Source organism: Neophocaena asiaeorientalis, unplaced genomic scaffold, assembly GCF_003031525.2.
Source record: "Neophocaena asiaeorientalis asiaeorientalis breed wild unplaced genomic scaffold, Neophocaena_asiaeorientalis_V1.1 scaffold421, whole genome shotgun sequence".
Lineage (NCBI taxonomy): Eukaryota > Metazoa > Chordata > Mammalia > Artiodactyla > Phocoenidae > Neophocaena > Neophocaena asiaeorientalis.
In genome coordinates this window covers 627,612-646,816 of record NW_020173273.1, presented here as the reverse complement: position 1 = coordinate 646,816, position 19,205 = coordinate 627,612, and the positions used below count along the sequence as shown (strand labels likewise).

The following is a 19,205-nucleotide window of genomic DNA, read 5'->3' as shown; positions in this document are numbered from 1 at the left end:
AAATAAAAAATTTATTTTTTTTTTTTTTTTTTTTTTTGTGGTACGCGGGCCTCTCACTGTTGCGGCCTCTCCCGTTGCGGAGAACAAGCTCCGGACGCGCAGGCTCCGCGGCCATGGCTCACGGGCCTAGCCACTCCGCGGCATGTGGGATCTTCCCGGACTGGGGCACGAACCCTTGTCCCCTGCATCGGCATGCGGATTCTCAACCACTGCGCCACCAGGGAAGCCCCTAAAAGTATAATTTTTAACCGTGAAATTTTATTCTAAAAATTTTAAGAAATTAATCAAGATGGTAATAAATAGTTTGTCTTTAAATTTCAGATAATGAATAATCGATGAAAACCTCCACAAGATAAACTAACACATTTTTTTATAAACTAGAAAGAAGAAATAAACTCTCACATGCAGCTCCTGGAATAACTTCTTTCTAAGCAGCTTTAAAAGGAGATATTTTAAAAGGTGAGACATTCTTTTGTTTGCTGTAATCCTAATTCACTAAGTAAGAATTGTTATCATTAGTAGCATTCAGTTTATGGCACTAAAATTAAAGTTCCAAGAAGACAGAGTTGTATCTGTCATGTTCTTTGCGGTCTCCTTAAATCCTAGAACAGTGTTTGTCATATGGTTGGTGCTTAATAAATACGTCTGTGTGGTATATTTATATGCTATCTTATTTTACACTTTGAAGTTTTCCCTAAGAAATTTGTAAAGTAAAAATATTTAATAAAAATGTATAAACTTATGAGAAACAAGTTTTAAATTTCTAAAACAAAATTTATCTGTTAACAGTATTTTTATGCTTCTTACCAAAACTCTACTCAACTCTGCCTACCAACCATTCTTGCTTTTGTAGTTGGGTCTTATTATCATTAGACAAAGGGAGACAGATAATCATAAAACCACCATCATAGTGTGCCTTTTTTCCTTTTTTTTCAGAATTCCAAATGGCACTGTATAATATTGTTTTTCTGAGTCCTCTTAGAAAAGAATAGTAAAAATACAAATGTATATTTAACAGAGATATAAAAATAAAATATTTTGAATGGAAAATTATTATCCAAAAACCCAGCTGACATTACAATAAAGGAGAAAATGAGATGGTAGCTGGTGTCCTATACTTTGAAATTCTGGGCAGGATCACATTATCTAATCAGCAAGGATTTCTGAGGGCAGAATCTATCAAGGGATTAACTCCCTAAATCTAAAACAATAGGAATGGGGATATAAGGATAATCCTCTCTGAGGCAAACTTTCCTTAGCATTCCTAATCAGTAAGGGAGGTGATTTACGGTATAAGTAACTACCCCTCAAACACAGTGAATAAAAGGTAGTAAATTAATATATGTATGTTGGTAGTAGAGACTGGAATAAAACTTACCTATCCATACAAGCAATCTTTCTGGGAGGTTCAGAATGAAAATATGTGCTGTGAGAAGATAGACTTTTCATGCAATTGCCAGTGTCTGTCCTGGCAGTATAGGTAAGCCAGTGGTTGGAAATAATTTTCTTCTGTGGGCCTATCAAATTATTCAATGTGGTAATCTTAGAGTCACTGAGTCCTACTTTGGTTAAGGAAGGATAGTCTATCCTAGGGAATTGAGGGCTTGCTGCTATATCAACTTGAAGGAAATAAAGACCCAACTTTCCTGGTTTACACCGTGCTATATTGACACACATGGGCATCATACATTATATCTTCATCAATATAGTACCAATAATAATACTTAAGATAGACACTTCCATAAAAATGAGAATTAAAATAACACTAAAAGTAATAAAACTAGTTAAAATATTGTAGATGGGATTAATAGTACTAGTAATATAAATCAGAAGAATGATTAAGAATAATAGTATTACAAAATAATTAAAAGGACCGGAAAACTAAAAGCCTAAAACCAGTTTTAAATCTAGAAAATAAATAAAGCAAAGCAATTAAAGTCTAGATTAAAGGATAAAACACAAAGTTGTTGAAAGTATAAACTTCAAGTCTTGACATTCAAATGCAGAAGCAAGCAGGTAGAAACTATAGAAATTAAGATTACTCCCTTCCATTGTTGTCTGAGATTGGACTTTCTTTGAAGGGAGTCTCCAGGCAGATTTCCTAGAGAAAGAGTATTTACTGAAACTCAGGTGAGCTCAGCAGTGGTTAATCTCCCTCAGGAACAGGACTGTGAATTTATTCTCAGCATTTTTGCTTCTCCTTTCCATGGCCTCTTCTCTCTTTGTTTGTGTTCACGCAACCAAGGGTGAAAAGGAACACAGGACACCAGGGGGACTGAAGGTATGGGGTCCAGGGTTACATAACATAATAATATATATGTGGTCAATATAACACATCTTTAAGGGAAGAAGGTAAGGGGGTAGGGAGTATATTATTTATCTCTTCCTAGATTATGCTTGATAACAAACTATCCCAAAATCTACAGGGTTTTTATGAAGAAAGGATTTATTTTCAGTCCCCTTTGTGGGTCATCTTTATTGTGATCCAGTTTTAAAGAGTAACCTTTATGTGGGACATGCACATCATCTGGCAGGAAAATGAAAAATATAGAATCATAAAACTCATGAACTTCTCATAAAGCTCATAAAAATCTGAAACGTTATTTGAATTGTGTGAGAGTTGGAAAGACAAAATTAAGAGTATGGTGAGAAGTGAAAAGGAGAGTGTTTAGTATTAGGTGGGTACTTGGAACATCCAGATAATGATTAGATGCAAAGAACTTTAAGATACGATGGCACATAGTCAAGTTGTTGGTGAGAAAATCTTTTTATCCAAATAATTTAGACTTAGAGTTGTACACAATAGATAGGCAAACTAGTAATAAAACCTCAAAAAGGAGCTCACGCAAGCCTCAGGGAGAGAAAACCTGAGTCCACAGAGCCCTTAAGTGACAGCATCAGGTTGTCTTACCTTAACAATAGTTTACGTCAATTTCCCACATTCTCTTCAGCACAAGAATACCCAAGTGTGTGTAAATTACCTGGAAATAAAACGGTAAAAAGTCTTCACTGATGTCAAGTGCAACTTAAATATGAAATCAATGATCTTTGAGAAAATAATTTCAGCTCAGTTGTGGCTCTTTCAAATAAGGTTCTTTACATAGTAAGAAAAAGAGATTTCTTAAATGACCTTAGGAGAAAAAAAGGGTTTATTACAAGGGTATATATTCTTGAGTACTTAGAAAAACTTGAACTAGGCCTGGGAAGGACTGTTACTGTAGAGCTCAGGCATCACTTTCTCATCACTCATCTCATCTCTCAGTCTTGCTCTTGCTTTCATTCTTTCCCTGTTTCTCTCTCAGAGGTTACACGCCCTCTTTCATTCATCCCTTTCACCATTCACTCTCAACTAGCTTTTTCCACATAATCATCTGGTGCACACCATTTTGGATGTCAGCACTTCCTCTATCTTGGCTTTTTAGTTAAGAGCCTGGCACTGCATACTTTTATCTATAGCTCTCAGTACAAGTTTCCAAAAAGGAAATCTGATTTGCTGAGCTTACCGCTACCTTAGTAGAGCCTGCAGATTGGCCAAAAAATGAGTCAGTGTCCACTCCAGTCCAAGAACAGGTAACTTTCCTCAACAATCTGAGCAAGAAGGGAACATTGAATGTGCTTGAGTTGCAACAGGTAATAGGGGGTAATAATTATGCAGCAAAGTTCTTGAACTAGGCCTGGGGAAGGACTGCTTTTAACTGTTAAAAATGAAGTTTCAACACACAGCAAAGTTGTGTTGTGGTATGAAATCCAGAACATGGGTGAGAAAGAAACATGGAAGAGTATTTAAGTATCTGTGCTCTGAAGTCAGACTACATGATTTGAATCAGAGCTCCACAAACTATACCTAACCTTCTTAAATCCATGAAATGGTGAAATGGTCATGCAGAGAGGGCTTTCTTCACAAGCTGGCTGTGAGAATTAAATGAGGTAATTTATGTGCCAGACACCTAAGAATTATTCAATAAATAGTAAAAACACACAAGAGGGAAAGTTACCCTGTAATAGGGAAGGACCTTTGTATTCTGTTACAAGGTAATCACTAAAGGGATGTTGCCTATAAGCTTAAATTATACATAATGACCCATCTCTGGGAACCCTGCCTCCCAGGTAATGAGCATTAAACTAAAATACTTTTGTTTAGCTCACAAGAAAACATCCTGACTAGGCCCACCTGTGAATGACTGCAGAGAGGAAGAAATTAACACAGGCTCTCCAGAGGCTGATGGGAACCAGGAAAGGTTTGACTTTTCTCCCTCCCCTTTAGTATAAAAGAAGCCTGAATTCTAACTCAGGCAAGATGGTTCATTGGTACCGGAGTCCACCATATTCTCGGCCTGCCAGCTTTCTGAATAAAGTCGCTATTCCTTGCCCCAACAGCCCATCTCTTGATTTATTGGCCTGTCCTGAGGCGAGCAGTATGAGCCTGGACTCGGTAACAACCCCTTACCCAGAGGTCAAAGGAAGGACGCAAGAAAAGTTGAAGACATGAAGACAATCAGAGATAGAAAAAACAAGAAACTGATGGATTTTCTGATCAAATGACTTCAGCCGTCATGGCAAAGAAGATTCCGCCATCTTACGAAATCTCTAGTGATCTTAGCCTGATATGGCCATAATTCCATTACTGAAATACTAAGGGTTAACTTCAAGCGATAGTGACCTAGAGCAGAGCAAAGTGAGTGATGCCTTTAAATATTTACATATCATGTAAAATAATAATTATGATATAAACAACAGCAATAAACATGATAGTTAACATTTATTGAAGGTTTGTTATGTGTGGAGGACTAAGTGCTTTATATGTCTATTTATGTCTATTTATATGTATATATATTATATGTATTAATCCATTTACTACTTATATCAAACTTAGGAACTTTTATCATTATTTTAGGGAAAAAGAAACTGGGGCACAGAGAGTTTAAATAATTGACCAAAATTGCAAAGCTAGTACATAACTGAGGCAGGGTTTACACCCTGACATTCAGCAACAGGCAATAATACATTGCATTGCCTCTCTAATCAAAGGAATTTCAATAGCCCTCAGGTGTTTTTCACAAATATATTGACAACATGGATGAAATAATTTGAAGAAGAAATAAACTGCAAAAAACAAAAAGGTTCACTTTATTAAGTACACGATGACAGATATATTTTAAAAATATATAGATCTGGGGGAAAAAAGTGTTTTTTTTTAACTGATTACAAAGAATCCTGGAAAGTAAAAGAAATCGTTATGCAAAAATAGTAATTCTGAAATCTTAGTGTAAGCTGATTCCTTTGTCTGTTTCCTTCATAATTGAAAAGGCTTTTGAATAATTTGGCGAAATTAGCCTAAAAAGAGTTGGAGTGACCTAAACAGGAAGCCTGGCTATTCCCAGCTGTGGGTGATCTCTGAGACCAGCTCTGAGGCTCCTCTTTGCTCCAACAGACGGGAGCGACATTGAGCTGGATAAAAGTCAAATTCTTACCTCGCCCTTTCACTGCTGGCAGGATCAGATTGCATTTCTTTTATTATTCTTCACTCCCCAGTTTCCTGATCTGTTTAAAAGAAGAAGTAGAAAAGATAAATCCTCTCTTCAATGCCTGGAAAGGAAAACAAAATGACCTCAACTCCGCTTTGAAAAAATCTTTCCAAGAACTTTCTTCAGAGATTTTACTCGTGAGTACTTGGCAATATACTTTCTAGCCCATGAGAAGTAACTTTTATTTCTTTTCCTTGGCTGGGGGAGGGGGGAACCAGGGTGCTAAGAGGCAAAGACTTGTAGGGGAGGACCATTGTCTGTAACCCTACAATGAAAATCGACCCTTCTCTGTACACAAACTCATTGCAATGCTAAACTAAATTCTCAGCATTTTCCATTTAGTTTTAAGCAAATATATATGCAGTATAGGATTATGCTTTTAAGACCATGAACATAAAAACTTGGTGAGATGTAGCCTTGTTTATAATTTTCAGCTTGTAGTGGCAGTTCTTTACTAATTGTGTCTTTAATTGGAGTTTTCTGAAGTTTTTTTTTAACCTTTAAACATTATTTAGTAACATATAAAGAAATATAATAAAGACACTGTCTGGCAGCCTTATGTTTAAAGAAACTTCTTTCATTGCCATTAATTGGTGATATTTAAAATAAGGTATAAACATTAGAATCCTTGTAGTCTAAATATTTCTTGCCAGCATTAACTAATCTCTCTAAGAAAATATTTTACAAGTCTCCAAAAACAAAAGCTCATATTCTAAATATACTAAAATAAGAATAGATAGGATTGCACTATATATAGTACAATTACATAAATTAAAGCAATAGATTACATACCTATATGATGTACTGTCATATTCTTGTTGCTTATAAAACGATATTAAATTTAGCTTCTGGTAGTAAAGAAAGCACATAGTACAGAAGTACACAACCACAGAACAATAATGAAACAAAAAAAATTAATTATGGAAAGCACTCGTTTGTATGAGTATTAATGGAAAAATGAGGGTCAAGAGCAGTGCTGTGCAAAAAAAAAAAGAAAAGATAAGTAACAGCCACACTGTGACTCAGTGCTCTGGAAATTAGTCACAAAATGACTTTGTATAATTATGATAACATTAAATACAAAGAGCAGAACCCAAGCAGGAAATATATAGCCCAGAGAGTCATATTTTATTGTGTGTAAAAGCATAGTATTTACATCAGAGGTGAAAAATTGTGTCAGTTTTGAGATATTGCAAAGTTTTTTAACCTTTCATAAAACATTTTTAGGACTATTTTATACTCATCATTCTAGTGCATGATTATTTCAAGACATATAATCTATATTTTATCTAATACTTAAACTGAAGGGTGAATAATCTCTGAAAATGTATTGGAGTATGAAATTTTAATTTGGGGCCTATGGGTTAATAAAATGGTATAAAATATCCTTAGGGATCAACAGAGTTGGAAAACTATTAATGTAAATACAGATAATTAACATTACAGATGTAAAACTTTAAAATATTTACTTTTAACAATTTGAATGGTTATATTGGGAAGCCAAATTTGTCTTCTTCAGGTAACTATACAATCTTATTAGAGAGCTTTAATGGCATATATACTACTATTTGGTTCTGTTCTCTATTAGGTATGCTGACTTGTACAAGTTTTGTTTTCTGTTTTTAAAGGTACAGTCTGATATCTTTAAGCATTTCTTTTATCTCCAATGACTAGATCAAAACCTCTTTGGGAAATGTGGTCCTGTTCAAATGGGTTATGCCATCAGGTAGTGCTTGCTGGTCTGATTGGTTGTCCATAACTCTAGGCTTCATTTGCTTATTGATTGTACAACTATTTTGCCTAGAATCTTCTACTATAAACAGTATTGCTAAATTTAAAAATAATAATCTATGAAATAGAAAATTGTTTTTGTGTTAAACTATAGTTTTCATAACACTAACATTCCTTCCTAAGAATTAATTTCCTGATCTTAGTTATCTACATCATTCAAATTCAAAACATAATTGAGGGACTTCCCAGTTGGTACAGTGGTTAAGAATCTGCCTGCCAATGCAAAGGACATGGGTTCCAGCACTGGTCTGGGAAAATCCCACATGCCGTGGTGCAACTAAGCCTGTGCACCACAACTACTGAGCCTGCGCTCTAGAGCCTGCGAGCCACAACTACTGAGTCTGAGTGCCACAACTACTGAGCCCACATGCCTAGAGCTGGTACTCCACAACAAGAGAAGCCACCACAATGAGAAGCCTGCGTACCACAATGAAGAGTAGCCCCACGCTCGCTGCAACTGGAGAGGGCCCGCGCACAGCAACAAAAACCCAACGGAGCCAAGAATAGATAAATAAAGTTATAAGAAAAAAAAAAAACCATTCAATGATAATGATAATTGGACAGATGACAAACTACTAGAGGAAAAAAGCCAAGCTGAAAAGGTTTTATTTATTCCCAGAACACCTAGCAATCTAACCAAATAGTAGATATGCTATAGATTCTTTAGGAATTGTTGGCTTACTAAATTCACTGTCACAAACTTTTAATACAGATTTCAACTGAATCAAACATCTCTACTTAATAGAAGAAAAAAAAGTAAAACATCCTTGCCAAAAAAAAAGGGGGGGTGGGACAGGAGAGACAATATGAAAAGGAAAGGGAAGTACTCAGAATAGGGTTTTCAAAAAAAATCTTGTTTATTGGTATAAATTAAATAAGTAGAATAATATTGATTAAAATTAGTTAATTATATAAATTTATTTTTGATATGTAGACATGATCTAAAAATTGTATTACAGTCCAACTCATCTATTCTCAGTAAAGGCTGTCTTTAGCCACCCTTGTTTACCATCTAAAACATGTAACTCAGGAAACTTAATTTGCAGAGCTGTCCTTTTTAAAACAAAAATACTTTTAAAAAAAGTATGTATTTATTTGGCTGCACCAGGTCTTAGTTGTGGCACGCAGGATCTTCGTTGTGCCATGCAGGATCCTTAGTTGCAGCATGCAGGATCTAGTTCTCTGACCAGGGATCGAACCCGGGCCCCCTGCATTGGGAGCACAGAGTGTTACCACCAGGGAAGTCCCAAAACAAAAATACTTTTAAATGCATTATTTTTTAATAGAAATATGCCAATACTATAATTATTTGATTGTTACCATCTGCATTTGGAGAAATCTGAATTCAAGACATGGAGTGACTATTGAAGTCCTTGTTTCTGGATATTAAATCTCACCAAAATGAAGAAAGGATGCGTGTTATTCCAGAGAGTTCTCTTTATGCTAGACCTCCTCTCTTGGGTCTCTGAGATCCTCAGTGACTGCTTTCTTGGTGTGATGTATTATCTCTAGGAGCCCAGTCTTCCCATTACCCGTCTCTCCCTGTCTTCACTTCAAGTGGCAGGTGCTGTGTAGAACCAGAGCCTAGGATTCAGCTACCAATAGGATGAGGGCACCTTAGTCATTTCCACTTCTTTTCAAAAGCAATAACAAAAAGCACTGGATGCATGTCAAATCTGCTATGTTCATCTCTCTTCAGGCCTTCCTTTGTGATTCTATGCTCTTTCTTAGTTGGAACAACCATATTTTTTAATTATTTTAAAAACAAGAGGTCCATGATCCATACTAGGAGTCCTAGTGCTGCAATATTTCTGTCTCACTTGCTCCACCTGATAGACCACGGGTGCCTGGGGAGACACAGACTTACTGCAGGAAATTCCTCAATCAAAATGTGATGGTAGCATTCTCTCTAGACTGAATAAATATTACATGTTGTTGATTAGGCTATTTCAACATCAGGAATGTAAAAGTATCCATCAATACAGCACTGATATACTGTGGTGTTTTTATTACCAAGCATAGAGTACCATTGACCCCCTTCAACTGTACCACACCCTCAATGCCACCACCACCCTGCTGCCAACCTCATTCTGTCTCTCCAATTCATGTTTCTTACCAACATCTGTCCCATCCTTGAATCCTGTAATAATCCTGTAATCTAAACATCACCTCATTCCTTACTTCACAAGGCTTAGAAATGGAGTAAATCTCATAAATTGGGTGAGTCTCCAGAATAGTAGTGTTTGTTGCAAAATATTGGTAATATTCTTAAAGTTCTTTTAGGAATAAACTTTAAAGTATCCCAGGAAATGAATCAAAATGATTATATCAAAATATCAAACGCCTACTCACTCTTCTATGTGCAAGCAATTTCAAATATACGTGACAATAAAATGAATGAACTTCTGATTCATGCTACATGAATGATTTTGGAAACATTATTCTAAGTGAAATAAGCCAGACACACACACAAAAACAAATAGTATATAATTTCACTTACATGGGATATCTACAATAGGCAAATTCATAGAAAAAGAAAGTAGAATAGAGGTTACCAGGGTCTGGAGAAGGGATGAATGGTGAGTTATTGCTTAATGGATACAAAGTTTCTGTTTGAGGTAATGAAAAATTTTGGAAATAGATGGTGGTGATGATTGCATAAAAATATAAATGTAATTAATGCCACTGAGCTGTACACTTAAAAATAGTTAAAATTGCAAATTTCATGGTATATCTATTTTACCACAATCAAAAATAGTAAAAGAAAAATATTAATATTTTTAGTTTTTTTCTGTTTCAATTTATGTAGTTTCTATCATTATATCTTCAAATTTACTTATCTTTCCTTCTATGTCCAATGTGTTTATAATCCCATCTAGTGTATTTTTCATCTCAAATAATGTTGTTTTCATCTCTAGAAACTCAGTTTGAGTCTCTATCTTCTTTCTCTATTTAACACACTCAATATTTTCTCTAGATTCTTGAACATATGAGTGCAGTTTAAACTTTAGTTTAAATTTTAGTTTAAAATTTAGTTAAATTTTAATTTAAAATTTTAGTTTAGTTTATGAATGCAGTTAAATTTTTAGTTTAGTTTGTTAATTCTATTTTCTTTGTCATTTCTGTGTCATTTGGATTCTTCTCATTATGTTATATTTTACTGTTTTTTGCAGACCGTATAATTTTTATCTGAATGCCTGATATTATGAATCTTACCTTCTTAAGTGCTGAATATGTTGTATTCCTGTAAATAATATTGAGCTCTCTTCTGAGTTGCAGTTTAATTACTTGGAAACAATTTTGTATTTTGTTATCTCACTGTCAAGCTTTGTTAGACAGAATCAGAGAAATGTTTATTCTATGGTTAATTTTTTTCCCAGTACTGAGAAAAAAACTTTCTGACTACTCTGCTTAATGCACCATGAATGGAGGTTTTTGCAATTTAGGGACAAGAAAATATTCACAGCTTTACATGTGTTCTAAGTGTTATTCCCCTCTAGCCCTTTAAGGTGGTTCTTTACCCAAACTTGGGTACTTTTCTCTTGTATATGTACTGATCAGTATTAGGCTGAAGACTTGAGGGCCATCTGAAGATTTCTGGATCTCTCTTTCTCTATAGCTCTCTACTCTGTTACTTAACCGTGCATACTCTAGCTACCCTGGCCTCTGCAGACAATGTGCTTTCTCTTCAACTCAGGGAGACCACTGGGCAATTCCAGAACCTCCTCTTCCTGAATTTGAATGTGGAAACTCCCTTCAGTCAGTGTGCTGGAGCAAATCAGAATGTAGGGCTGAACTCTTGTTTCCCATCCTTATGGGATCACTGCTCTTCACTGACCAGTATTTAGTTAGCGGAAAACCATCATTTAATACATTTTGACTATTTTATTTTTTTAAGTTGTTTCAGGTGGGAGGTTAAATCCAATGTTAATCCATTGTGGCTGGAAGTAGAAGGGCTATTTTTCTTTAAATTTTTATTTTGTATTGGCGTATAGTTGATTTACAGTGTTGTGTTAGTATCAGGTGTACAGCAAAGTGAATCAGTTACACATATACATATATCTATTCTTTTTCAGTTTCTTTTCTCATATAGTTATTACAGAGGACTGAGTAGAGTTCCTTGTGCTATACAGTAGGTCCTTGTTAATTATCTATTTTATATAGAGTAATGTGTATATGTAATCCCAAACTCCTAATTTATCCCTCCCTACAACCTTTCCCGTTCGGTAACCATAAATTTGTTTTCTAAACCTGTAAGTCTGTTTCTGTTTTGTAAATAAGTTCATTTGTATCTCTTTTTTAGATTCCACATATAAGTGATATCATATGATAGTTGTCTTTCTTTGTCTGACTTACTTCACTTGGTATGTTAATCTCTAGGCCCATCCATGTTGCTGCAAATGGCATTATTTCATTCTTTTTTTAATGCTGAGTAATATTCCATTATGTATGTGTACCACATCTTCTTTATCCATTCATCTGTCAATGGACATTTAGGTTGCTTCCATGTCTTGGCTATTGTTAATAGTACTGCAATGATCATTAGGGTGCATGCATCTTTTCGAATTACGGTTTTCTCTGAATATATGCCCAGGAGTGGGACTGCTGGATCATGTGGTAGCTCTATTTTTACTTTTCTAAGGAACCTCCATACTGTTCTCCATAGTGGCTGTACCAATTTACATTCCCACCAACAGTGTAGGTTTCCTTTTCTCCACACCCCCTCCAGCATTTATTGTTTGTAGATTTTTTTGATGGCCATTCTGACTGGTGTGAGGTGATACCTCACTGTAGCTTTGATTTTTATTTCTGTAATAATTAGCAATGTTGAGCATTTTTTCATGTGCTTTTTGGCCATCTGCATGTCTTCTTTGGAGAAATGTCTATTTAGATTTTCTGCCCATTTTTTGATTGGGTTATTTGTGTTTTTTTGATATTGAGCTGTATGAGCTGTTTGTATATTTTGGAGATTAATCCCTTCTCAGTCATATCGTTTGCAAATATTTTCTCCCATTCTGTGGGTTATCTTTTTGTTTTGTTTATGGTTTCCTTTGCTGTGCAGTGGAAGGGCTACTTTTTAAAATCATATTTTAATGATATCTTAAAAAACAAAATAAACATAAATAGAATGAGAAATTTTAAGGGCATATAAACTGTAATTTGTTCATTGGCCTGGGTAAGATAAATACATTTTTTGCCTGCTATATCTCAGAAACTATGTTTCATGAGTAAATATATTTACATGATTGTACAATGAAAAACTTAAATTCACTATTTCTAAAAAATAATTATTTCATTTTAGATAAGCAGTTTGTTTCATTATGATTTTCTGATAACGGTAGTTGTTTGGGTGGCTAATATTTTACTCTCTTCTATTTTAGATGACAAATTCATTCTACAAGCTTAAAACCAATCAAGTTGTCACTTGTTCAACAGGCATTTCCAAAACTCTGAGTGCTGAGTGTTATTTACCTAAAGCCTCCAGAGCTTTGCAATGAATTAAAGATTGCCTTTACTGATAGTTTCCTATCACAATTTCTCATAATTATTTTTCCTCCCCTGATTCCTGGATACTTCTACATGTTGGAAGCTGTGAAAGTTCATTGACAGCACGAATTAAAACTTCCTCTTTTTATGAAAGATGTTTCAGGTGTTTCCTGCTTATATATACCAATTGATATAAACAGATAATCCCAAATGACAAATATTGTAAACAAAAATTATATTTAGCATTAGAATTTGTTTTTATAATTATGTAAGAGTGTGTACATTATTGAAGTTTCTATGCATCTTATTTGAGTTCTGTGATTTTAGTCTCCTTTACCATAGTTATTCAGTCTATGAGGAAAGGAAAACAGGTACACAGTAAAGAAATCATTATGGCATCTACATCCTGGCACTAATGCATGTTTATAAAAAAAATTATGAAATAAGCAATTTACCTTAGAAACACTCAGGCCCTCCTTTCAGTGCCAATAATTTTTTTCAAGTTTCAGATTTCCCAGGATTAACCTCTTTTTGTATGTTTTTCTCTGAATTGCTGGAGAATGTTCCAGGGGAAGAAAAGTGTTTAGGGAGAATTTAGATTAGCCTCAATTAACATGGCAAAAGAGGGTTATTGGTCTTTTTTGTTTTTCTATTTGTGGTGAACTCTGGATGAAACTCCTTTAAAGCCATTTGCATTTATTAGTTATATCCCTAAAGAAAGGAAAAGGTTCCTTAGGTAACAGTGTTTGCCTTATCACTACTATGTCAACATTGCTCTCCCAACCACCACCTGCATTCCATATTACCATCTCCTTATTCAGAGGCCAAAGAGATACAAGTGACCATCTATCCTTCCTAATAGGTACTGGAAGCCTCTTCCAAAAGGATATGAGTAAATGGGCATTCATGGATGGTCCTCAAAAACATGTGTGAAAAAATATCTGAGCCATGTATTTGCTCTTTAGAAGGGAATGTATAGTTTTCCTCAGATCTCTCAGGAGCTTACATATCACCATGAAAATATATCTGAGACATGATTAAATATCCAAGGAAAACAATATATAACATTGGGATCAAAAATGAGTGTCAAGTAATAATATATCTTGAAGAAGGCAAGATAAGGATTTCAAAGGCAGATAAACTCGACATAGGAGGGATAAGGGTGGGGTAGAGATGGATAAGTTATCCTATGTATAAGAAATCTTGGAGAAAAGATCTTTTCTGAGAAGGCTTGGAAGAGATTAAATTATTTTAAGATCTTCAGTTCAATCGTTACACTTGAATAAGCAGATTCAAATTTTAATATCTTTGAAGCTGAGCATTAACTATGTGCTTTTTATATATTAGAACTTATGCAGGGTACAAAAAGTGTACAATGTGATAATTTTTTTATAAATTTATTTTTTATTTTTTTATTTATTTTTGGCTATGCTGGGTCTTCGTTGCTGCACGTGGGCTTTCTCTAGTTGCAGCAAGCGGGGCTACTCTTCATTGCGGTGCGCGGGCTTCTCATTGCGGTGGCTTCTCCTGTTGTGGAGCACAGGCTCTAGGCGTGTGGCCTTCAGTAGTTGTGGTGCGCAGGCTCAGTAGTTGTGGCACACGGGCTTAGTTGCTCCATGGCATGTGGGATCTTCCCAGACCAGGACTCGAACCCGTGTTCCCCGCGTTGGCAGGCAGATTCCCAACCACTGCACCACCAGGGAAGCCCAATATGATACATTTTAATCATTTATAAATTAACCTATTAGGATTTGAAGTAACTTAACACAAATAAAATCTCTGGTCTTCATTCTCAAAAAATTACAATCAGGGGAATTAAGTAGGGCATTTAACAGGAACATGCTATCTGATTCCTGAGATTATGTGTTAGGTAGAATATGGATAGGAGAAAAAGGAATGGCAATTTAGAGAAACTAGCAGATATTTATAAAAATGTAAAATAATGAGCATTCAATGTGAGGAACCAAGAGAAAAAAAGAACTATTTATTGGATGCTATGAGTAAAAAAGGAAGTAGCACTAGTTTCCTTTCATTCTCTGAGTCCATAGTTCATTGTTTCATGGGTCTGACATTTTACAGTCTGAATGGAAGTGGCCGAAGATTAACATGTTAATGGTTCCTGGAGGACCATGACTTAGCTGCCTGGGGCCCCTGTTCCTTTACAATGATGACTCAGAAAGTTGAACTCAGGATGTCATGGGTGTAGTCACTAACAGCTGCGGTTCCAATCTTGAACTAAGCTCAGTTGCTTTTCATTAGAGCACAATCAGAAATTCCTGGGTTTTTTACTTTCGGACTTACTTTACCCGCAGAATTACTCTCACTGAGGAGGGAGAAAATTGATCATTACTGGTTCAACATGTTTATTGTACTTAAGTATAAAAACTTTAGCTAATATTTGGAATCATAACACTTTCATAGTCAGAAACAAAGTTACCTGATTATTTATCTGACACCAGAATGTTATAAATATCTAGCCTCAGGTATATCGAGTATAAATTTTGCTTCTCTTTCCCTCAAGGAAATGACAGTATAGGAATATTTTGTGTGAACTTCCCATACATGGACTAACATTTTGCTCTCCTTTTCTCATACTACAACAGATACTATCAAAAGCAGGAAGTTGAGAAGTTTCCAATATATTTGTCTAAGCAGAGATAAAATCTAAGATGGCAACAGACTTTGAGGGAAAATGAGGAAGCAGACTTGACTTTATCTATTGATCTTTAAAATTAAAAAAGGTAAAATAACCTGAATTACATAAGCTATAAATCAAGGTTCTAATTAGAAACCCGTTAGGAAGGTCTCAACTGTCTTTCCAAAATACATATACCTCCTAAGATGTCATACTCAATATTAATTAATAGATTAATTAGAATTAATAAATTATGTAATCAGGAGATTGACTGATAGACATAATCAGAGAAGCAACGGTCCTGAAATACCATTTTCTTATCTTACTAAATAATGGATGCCTAGAAGAGCAGATACAAACAGGAGAAAAAATAGAAGCAGCCGTAGGTCTTTCTATGTAATTTTCTTTCTAATATGGACAGTAATGATAATAAAGACATAGTTAATATATTCAGTTCTTTTCTCACACCAAAATTCATTGTATTCCTTTGTTTTTCTTTTTTATTTCCTTCCATTTGGGGCTACTGGCATTAGTAGTTGACCAGAATTATATCCTCAGAAATCTCCATTTTGGTTTAGATATATAATACCAAGTTTTATTTATTTATTTATCTATTTATTTATTTTCCTGCTTAAAGGAAAGAAATGAAAACAGCATACTATGAAGATCTTTGCTGTTAAACTGTATTAGATTAAGAAGAGTCCCTGTGATGAGGAAAGGTGAACTCATTCAAAGAAATGAATGCCACCTTCTTTTGACAAAATGTCTTACAAATTTAACTGTAATATCTAGACAAAATAATTCCCCAGCTCTTTTCTAAGAGTTTTGTTAGCTATGGGCAACGATATAAGGAAGAATCTTTGGTATTATTTCTTTTATTATGTATTTCTATCTTGTTTTGCTTTGTTCATTGTATTTTTCTTAGTAAAATATATACACTCTCTTTGGACCTTTCTTACAAATTTCAGAGATATTTTTACATATTTACATTTCCACTATTCTTTTTAAAATTAATTAATTTATTTATTTTGGCTGCATTGAGTCTTCATTGCTGCATGTGGGCTTTCTCTAGTTGCAGCAAGCAGGGGCTACTCTTCATTGTGGTGCACGGGCTTCTCACTGCAGTGGCTTCTCTTGTTGTGGAGCATGGGCTCTAGGCATGTGAGCTTCAGTAGTTGCAGCACGTGGGCTCAGTAGTTGTGGCATATGGGCCCTAGAGTGTGTGGGCTTCAGCAGTTGCAGCACATGGGCTCAGTAGTTGTGGCACGTGGGCTCTAGGGCATGTGGGCTTCAGTAGTTGTGGCACACGGGCTCTAGAGTGCAGGCTCAGTAGTTGTGGCGCACAGGCTTAGTTGCTACATGGCATGGGAGATCTTCCCGGACCAGGGCTTGAACCTGTGTCCCCTGCATTGGCAGGCAGATTCTTAATCACTGTGCCACCAGGGAACTCCCTACATTTCCACTAAACTTTATAATTATCTTTTGACTTTCCCGCTCTCTCTTATTGCTTCTCAATTTTCCTTCTCCACATCCAGTTCTCTCACTCTTCTCTCTTAGCTAATAATAAGAATTAATATTCCCTATTATTATTTAGAGGGAGATTATTTTTCCTCTTAAAAATATAAACACAAAAGTTTAAAAAAATAATTGGTGAGTTTCTTGACTTACTTTACTTATAGAACTTTAGTCCAAAACAGAGAATAAAAATCCCCTACTTATGTTTTGATGAATTGCTAATTTCTAGAGGATGTAAATAATCTGAAATTCACTTTAGGGGAAAACAGAAAGTAGAAGATATTTATGAAAAGAGTGGGTCTTTCTTAAGCTTGCAGTTGCCCTTTTTTGGTATGGTCACAATTCCTGTGTTTGAGTTGAAGCTCTGTCAATATGCAAATGTAAGACTTTGGAGAGAAAAAATTAGATCCAGGGCGTCAGTGTCCTCATTAAAAAACGCAGGATATTCTAGATACTTATCCCTGTAGTTTTTTGGGGTTTTTCTTTTTTTTTTTTTTTTTTTTTTGCGGTACGCGGGTCTCTCACTGTTGTGGCCTCTCCTGTTGTGGAGCACAGGCTCCGGACGCGCAGGCTCAGCGGCCATGGCTCACGGGCCCAGCCGCTCCGCAGCATGTGGGATCTTCCCGGACTGGGACACGAACCCGTGTCCCCTAGCATCGGCAGGCGGACTCTCAACCACTGCGCCACCAGGGAAGCCCTCCCTGTAGTCTTTTATATCTCTAGCAGTATATAATTCTATGACATTGCCCTTCACTTCAGCTTTTTAAAATTTTTTAAATAAACTTAGTTTACATATGTTGTATGCTATTTGGTGTAACATGAAGATATTCGCTTTTTTCTCCTGGCATAGCTATTTCTTTTCTCTGGGATTTTTTTTTTTTAAGTTTTCTTTCTCATAGTATTACAAATGACAAGAAATTAGACCTACACAGTAAACAGCTTTTAACATTTCATTCCTAGAGGAAACTTCCCTGCTTTATAAAATCATACCTAACAACCACTTCATATCCAAAAGAGAGAGAGAGTAACAAACTTTTTTATCAGTGCAATTGTCACAATCTAAAATACAGATAAATGTTGTGATTTGACATATTTGCTAACATTAAAGAATTCCACATTAAGCAGTTGTCCAGAAATATGACTTCCTGTAACAAGAGCCAAATCCAATAGATGTTTCCTGAAGGACTGGCCAATCTTTTAGTAAACATGATTAGAGTGAATAGTCTGCAACTATTTGGGGAGGCTTGTTTTTGTTGTTGTTTTGGTTTTATTTTACTGTGTTCCAATATTAATTTACTTACCAGGTTCAGAATGTTTTGCTTCATTGTTTCCCATATTTTATCATTAGTCTGGGTGTAGTTTTAGAATATAATCTGAAAATCTGATTTTTATAAAGCAAAACATCAGGCATTACTTTAAGGGCAAAATATTTTTTTTTGATATTTATTTATTTATTTATTTAGTTGCACCGGGTCTTAGTTGCGGCAGCCGGGCTCCTTAGTTGCGGCAGGAAGGCTCCTTAGTTGCGGCAGGCAGGCTCCTTAGTTGTAGCTCCCAGGCTCCTTAGTTGTGGCATGTGAACTCCTAATTGCAGCATGCATGTGGGATTTAGTTCCCTGACCAGCGTTCGAATCCAGGCCCCCTGCACTGGGAGCGTGGAGACTTATCCACTGTGGTACCAGGGAAGTCCCAAAATAATTATAATGATAAGAAAAGGGGATTCTGGGAGGACGGCTTGAAGATGGCGGAAGAGTAAGACGCGGAGATCACCTTCCTCCCCACGGATACACCAGAAATACATCTACACGTGGAACAACTCCTACAGAACACCTGCTGAAGGCTGGCAGAAGATCTCAGACCTCCCAAAAGGCAAGAAACTCCCCACGTACCTGGGTAGGGCAAAAGAAAAAAAGAAAAAACAGAGACAAAAGAATAAGGACAGCACCTGCACCAGTGGGAGGGAGCTGTGAAGGAGGAAAAGTTTCCACACACTAGGAAGCCCCTTCGTGGGCGGAGACTGCGGGAGGCGGAGGGGGGAGCTTCGGGACCGCGGAGGAGTGCACAGCGACGGGTGCGGAGGGAAAAGCGGGGAGATTCCCGCACAGAGGATCGGTGCCGACGAGACACCCAAGAGGCTTGTCTGCTCACCCGGCGGGCGGGGCTGCGAGCTGAGGCTCCGGTTTCGGTTTCGGACTGAGCGCAGGGAGAGGACTGGGGTTGGCGGCTTGAACATAGCCTGAAGGGGTTAGTGC

The 19,205-nt window shown here is 36.2% G+C and overlaps 1 protein-coding gene across 3 annotated transcripts in view; it reads left to right on the top strand.

The window, feature by feature from the left end:
• Positions 1-5,464: 5,464 nt before the first annotated feature.
• TFPI (tissue factor pathway inhibitor) overlaps positions 5,465-19,205 on the top strand; it is a 70,683-nt gene continuing 56,942 nt past the window's right edge. For 2 of the 3 annotated variants that reach the window (XM_024746065.1, XM_024746063.1), the window contains exon 1: positions 5,465-5,662. The gene's annotated coding sequence lies outside the window, so the exon portion shown is untranslated. Of the gene's footprint in view, positions 5,663-15,483; positions 15,545-19,205 lie in introns of those variants that run through there. The other variant, XM_024746066.1, reaches the window with a different exon arrangement.